The sequence below is a fragment of the Triticum urartu genome, chromosome 4 (genome assembly GCF_003073215.2).
Source record: "Triticum urartu cultivar G1812 chromosome 4, Tu2.1, whole genome shotgun sequence".
In the NCBI taxonomy this organism is placed as follows: Eukaryota; Viridiplantae; Streptophyta; class Magnoliopsida; order Poales; family Poaceae; genus Triticum; species Triticum urartu.
In genome coordinates, this window is record NC_053025.1 from 598636091 (window position 1) to 598643074 (window position 6984).

A 6984-nucleotide genomic window follows, 5' to 3' on the forward strand; every position below is an offset into this window, starting at 1 on the left:
GGAGGCGCCAGGGCTTAGATGGGGCTGCCCTCCCTTCCCCCCACTATATATAGGGCCAAGGGAGAGGGGGGGGGCGCAGCCTTGGCCCTTCCTCCAAGGAAGGGTGCGGCTAGGGAGGAGTCCCTCCTCCCCAAGGCACCTAGGAGGTGCCTTCCCCCTTTAGGACTCTTCCTTTCCTTATCTCTTGGCGCATGGGCCTCTTGGGGCTGGTGCCCTTGGCCCATATAGGCCAAGGCGCACACCCCTACAGCCCATGTGCCCCCCCGGGGCAGGTGGCCCCACCCGGTGGACCCCGGGACCCTTCCGGTGGTCCCGGTACAATACCGGTGACCCCGAAACTTGTCCCGATGGCCGAAATAGCACTTCCTATATATAATTCTTTACCTCCGGACCATTCCGGAACTCCTAGTGACGTCCGGGATCTCATCCGGGACTCCGAACAACTTTCGGGTTACCGCATACTAATATCTCTATAACCCTAGCGTCACCGAACCCTTAAGTGTGTAGACCCTACGGGTTCGGGAGACATGCAGACATGACCGAGATGACTCTCCGGTCAATAACCAACAGCGGGATCTGGATACCCATGTTGGCTCCCACATGTTCCACGATGATCTCATCGGATGAACCACGATGTCAAGGACTTAATCAATCCCGTATACAATTCCCTTTGTCTAGCGGTACGATACTTGCCCGAGATTTGATCGTCGGTATCCCGATACCTTGTTCAATCTCGTTACCGGCAAGTCTCTTTACTCGTTCCACAACACATCATCCAGTGATCAACTCCTTGATCACATTGTGCACATTATGATGATGTCCTACCGAGTGGGCCTAGAGATACCTCTCCGTTTACACGGAGTGACAAATCCCAGTCTCGATTCGTGCCAACCCAACAGACACTTTCGGAGATACCTGTAGTGTACCTTTATAGCCACCCAGTTACGTTGTGACGTTTGGCACACCCAAAGCACTCCTACGGTATCCGGGAGTTGCACAATCTCATGGTCTAAGGAAATGATACTTGACATTAGAAAAAGCTTTAGCATACGAACTACACGATCTTTGTGCTAGGCTTAGGATTGGGTCTTGTCCATCACATCATTCTCCTAATGATGTGATCCCGTTATCAACGACATCCAATGTCCATGGTCGGGGGGGGCGCAGCCTTGGCCCTTCCTCCAAGGAAGGGTGCGGCTAGGGAGGAGTCCCTCCTCCCCAAGGCACCTAGGAGGTGCCTTCCCCCTTTAGGACTCTTCCTTTCCTTATCTCTTGGCGCATGGGCCTCTTGGGGCTGGTGACCTTGGCCCATATAGGCCAAGGCGCACACCCCTACAGCCCATGTGGCCCCCCGGGGCAGGTGCCCCCACCCGGTGGACCCCCGGGACCCTTCCGGTGGTCCCGGTACAATACCGGTGACCCCGAAACTTGTCCCGATGGCCGAAATAGCACTTCCTATATATAATTCTTTACCTCCGGACCATTCCGGAACTCCTAGTGACGTCCGGGATCTCATCCGGGACTCCGAACAACTTTCGGGTTACCGCATACTAATATCTCTATAACCCTAGCGTCACCGAACCTTAAGTGTGTAGACCCTACGGGTTCGGGAGACATGCAGACATGACCGAGATGACTCTCCGGTCAATAACCAACAGCGGGATCTGGATACCCATGTTGGCTCCCACATGTTCCACGATGATCTCATCGGATGAACCACGATGTCAAGGACTTAATCAATCCCGTATACAATTCCCTTTGTCTAGCGGTACGATACTTGCCCGAGATTTGATCGTCGGTATCCCGATACCTTGTTCAATCTCGTTACCGGCAAGTCTCTTTACTCGTTCCACAACACATCATCCAGTGATCAACTCCTTGATCACATTGTGCACATTATGATGATGTCCTACCGAGTGGGCCTAGAGATACCTCTCCGTTTACACGGAGTGACAAATCCCAGTCTCGATTCGTGCCAACCCAACAGACACTTTCGGAGATACCTGTAGTGTACCTTTATAGCCACCCAGTTACGTTGTGACGTTTGGCACACCCAAAGCACTCCTACGGTATCCGGGAGTTGCACAATCTCATGGTCTAAGGAAATGATACTTGACATTAGAAAAAGCTTTAGCATACGAACTACACGATCTTTGTGCTAGGCTTAGGATTGGGTCTTGTCCATCACATCATTCTCCTAATGATGTGATCCCGTTATCAACGACATCCAATGTCCATGGTCAAGAAACCATAACCATCTATTGATCAACGAGCTAGTCAACTAGAGGCTTACTAGGGACATGGTGTTGTCTATGTATCCACACATGTATGTGAGTTTCCTATCAATACAATTCTAGCATGGATAATAAACGATTATCATGAACAAGGAAATATAATAATAACTAATTTATTATTGCCTCTAGGGCATATTTCCAACACGATGAGGTGCACGGGTAGTACCAGCCAGAGGATAAACACGAGTGACTGCTGGGTCGCCTTCAATGTGTTGAGAGAAACTTTGCTTATCAGCATTCTGAAGACTAAGGGGCTCCTTGGCAGGCTCTGGATAGATGGCTTCAACTGACATGTCGACGTCAGGCAGAAAAATCCGATGATTGCGAGCAGAGGGCTGATAGGTGACAGCTGAGTGTAGTTTGATCAGACGCATAATCCATGGGGCGTAAAACTTCAATCCAAAGAGATCAGATCCGGATGCAGCAAGTTGGCGGATGAAGAAATCTTGTGCATTGAAGCTTTTGCCGTGAAGAATATGGAAGACCAAAGTCTTCATTGCACCTTCCAGCTTTGCATGTGGAGAATGTCCTTTGATGGGCGAGACATGGGCGGACGCACGTGAGAGGTTGTGGGGGCAGCTGCCCCCACTTGATTTTCTCGTCCACTCGTACACGATCGTGCGTATACCTTGTGTGCCCCCACTTAGCGCAACGTCCTGCCCCCACTCAGCCCATTTTCTCTTGTATTTTAGGAGCCCATGGATTCAAAATTCTAATGAAACAGCCCACCAAGAATAAGAATTGCTGCAGCCCACAACCTGTGCACGTTTGACTCATTGCCTTCCAAACTCGATCAAAGATTTCTTGGCCTATTCCACTCATTGCATCCCTAACTTGATCGCATATTTTCATTGGCCTATAGCTCGAGCCTCGGCGTACACGCAGCCACGCCCGAGGCGGAAGCCCTGGCAGCTGCCCCTCCTGGCCGCTCATGGGGTCGCGTAGTCATCGGCTTGCCACCGTCCGTCCCTCCTGGCCTTGCGCGACAACGATGTAGCACATCTCCATCTCTGAATCTGCGATGGATTGTGCAATTCCCTAATTTTAATTGACATCGAGGTAAGCCGTATAAGTCAGTGCTTCTATTTTCATTTTTCTTTTGTATGATTGCTATCTTAAAAGTCATGTTAGTCTCACCAACTTATTACTGATTGGGGTGGTTAGGCTAGTTGAAACAATTGTTTGAAACATATAAATTTTAGTATGCAACTTTTTACTAAACGAGTAAAATAGGCTAATCCGGACATGAAAACTGCAATTCAATTCGGATGATCTACTAATATTTTCTACTTCCTAGCACACTTGATCTTCATGTATGATGTATGATTCTTTGGCAATTCATTTAATGTTTTTACTTTTGGCACTTAAAGTCACCGTGGAAAGGTTGTTTCAAAAAAATGAACAATTTTTTGGCATTTAATTGATTTGAACGTGTTTAGTTCTATTTAAAAGGAAAACGATTGCATATTACAATCCCGACCAGCACGAGAATATAAGAAGAAATTCCATTGTGTTGCATTATATGATAGCGGTGATAGATGGCCTTGGGCGCAAACATAATGTAATGTGCTAAAACTCTTTCTCTTCTCTGATACCGACATCCTTCAATATTATTGGTCTCCCATGATTTTTTATCTTGCAGGTTCTTCGTTAGATTGGTAGAACAATGTTTTAGTGTTTTCTTTTGCAACTTTGGAACAAAGGTATTTTCAAAATGATGCGAGTCTTTTTGTCTCAAATATTTAGTTTTGTTTCACTTTTCAATGAAATTCGCAACCATGTGGTTAATGAAGTGATTATACCATGGTTTTAGTTTATACGGATGTTTATTTTGTTGGTATATGGCCATATATTCTTGTCCCCTCTCAAGTTTTTTCCTGGGTCCGCCCCTGGGGCCAGAGAGTTCGCCTTATGATGTGATAGATAGTGCATGGCAGATACTCGAGGTCTTCAACAAAGAACTCCTTAGGATATTTAGCATCTGGAGGCAAAGGCTTCATCATGCTGAGCATCTGACTCATGTTGGGTTCAAGCTTGTGAAAAATGCTTTCCATAGCAGCACTGTGAAGCTGACAACCAGGTTCATAAAGATCTCCTAGAGTGGGCAGGCCAGTGAGCTCAATGATATCAAAGGCTTTGGCTTCGTGATGAACATTGCCTGTCATCCACTCAAGAACCCAAGTCTTCGGATCCCTGTTGTAGCCACGAATATGAAGAGTGGCATAGAATTGGAGCAACAATTCTTTGTTCCAGTGCTCCTTGTCAGTGACGAACTGCAACAAACCAGATTCTCTGAAGCAATCCAGCGCTTCTTCCAAACAGGGCAGACCAGTTATGGCTTCAGTGTCAAGACGCATATGGGGAAAATGCGACCTTGATTGTACAAGATGCATGAGTAATAACTGCGCTGCTGATAGCTCCAGAACCGATCAAAAGATATTCTTGCCTTTGAGTAGGGGTTCTTGGCGCTATTGAAGAAGGTGTTGTGTGCTTTGAAGCCATTGATATTGAATGATCCGGGTGTAGATGCAGTGCCTGGAAACCTAGGCAGCCTTGGCATTGGCTTATGAACCTGAGGCCTGCGCTCGACGTGATAGTCAAATTGGGGACCAGCAGCAGGAGGAGGAACAAGAAGAGGCCATTTGACAGTGATGAGCTGACCATAGTTGTATGCTTGCTCAATATTATGTGGCCTTGGTGGTGGAACAGGAGCAGTGGCATCAACAGAGGCGTCAGGCTGCACATCTGTTGTAGGTGCATCATTGGCTTCATTGGCCTCTGGCACAGTGTTAGGTGCAGGCTCCACAGTGTCTTCAGCCATGACCACGTCATTGGCTTCAGTGGTGTTAGTGGTGGCAGCCTCAGGATTCTCAACCTCCACTTGAGGAGCTAGAGGGTCGGGCACTGACACGTTCACTTCAGGAACAGCTTCTTCAGTGATGGGGGAAGTAGGGACACGTTCTTCTGCTTGTTTTTCTTCGGCTGATGCATCAGGATTGTCTTCAGCAACTTTAGCTTCAGACTCGGAAATGTTCATAGTAGGAGTGGCTTCGGGGAATACCTGACGTGCAACAGATTGGTGGTGCACTTCTCCTTCTGAAACGCTTGAAAGAGGGACTTGGGGCCTTGGTCCTTTGCGAAGCCTGCGTAACGCTGGCGACGCCTGTGAAGATGGAGTTGGTTGGGCCTCAAAGTCATCCTCTTCTTGCACTGATGGGGTTGCTTGCGGTTGGGGAGAGCTTGGAGTGTCTTGTCTCTGTGGGTGATCAGCCCACGATGCATCCTGAGCAGTTGGCGTCAGAGGACGACCAATGCTGATGAGTTCGCTGTGTGTAAGCACAGGCGATGATACCAATTGGTGCTCGATCTGAGGAAGGACTTCATCATCTTCAACATTGTCATGGTGACCAATGTATTCAGCAGCGGTGGGGTCAGCTGCTGGAATGTCTTCAGCTTCAGGAGCCTCTGTGGAAGCAGGCTCATGAATTACCATCCGTCGTTCTTAATGCGAAGAGGCAGGATGAGCAACCGAGATGGGCTCAACAATAAGGGGCTCTGTGGGAGCAGCCCGATCTTTCTTGGTTTTGCGCTTCTTCTTGGAGGGAGCGACATCAGAAGCTTCAGGATGTTTCCTCTTTCTGGCTTCAGCCTCGGCAACCCTTGTCTTCTTTAATTCTAAAGCCACTATGGGGACCTTAGGCTTCGAGCCTGTCATACTGGCTGGGAAGACAATGGGATGTGCTTCCTGCCTTGTTGCTTCGGGTTCGGCCACAGCTGGCTTCTTCTTCTTCTTTGCAGCCATCCTGGGATCGATGCCAGGACGCCCAAGAGCCTTGCGTTTTTCAGCTTCATTGTAGGCTTGCACGCACTTGTCAGCCAGACTCTTCATGCGCTCACGAGAACCTTTAGCTTCTTCGCGTTTCTTGAGAAAGGCTTCCTTGAGCTCGTGCAACATAGTCTTGAAGTTCTTGACATCTTGCATGCTGAGCTTTGCCATGTGCTGCTTGAACTAAGCTTTCTCATAGTCGATCTTTTGCTTCAGTTCAACGATGCCCTGAGCTAGAGCTAGCTCAGAAGCAATGGCGCCAGTGAAAGCGACGCTGAGGCCAATTGGAAGTTGCAGATCATCAAAGCTGAGATTGGGGGTTTCAAACCACTAATCAATGAAGTTGTGAAGGATTGCTACGTCAAAGAGAGGCAAATCATTGAAAATTTCTGCTTCTTCTTTGCTCTTGATCAGTTGCTTAAGAGCGTCATCTGCAAAATCTTCATCGCTGGACAGATCAATGGCGTCGTTGCGCAGAATAGCAGCATCAGTCAGTTCTTGGCTGGTGGGTTGCAAGGGCATCTTTACTCTCGAGGGCTTGGAGATGCGTGACAAATCTTCAGACTGCACACTGTGTTCAGGAGGTGCAGTGGACAGAGGCTTCGCCTATAAGACCTTTGGTGCAGGAGCAGGCTTTGAAGTTTTAGGCTTCTTTAGTTTCTTTGGCTTCGGCGGTGCAGGTGCTTCATCAGATTCAGCGTCATCTGCAGGCTCATCCATGGCTGTCCCTTGAACCATGATATGAATGATGAGACCTTCCAGGTTGTAGAAGGGCCCAACAAGATTGGGTTCAGCTTCGCGTGTGCCATCAGCACGAGGAGCAGAGGGGTCTGGATTGAAGTCTAAGCCTCGTGACTTCTTGTT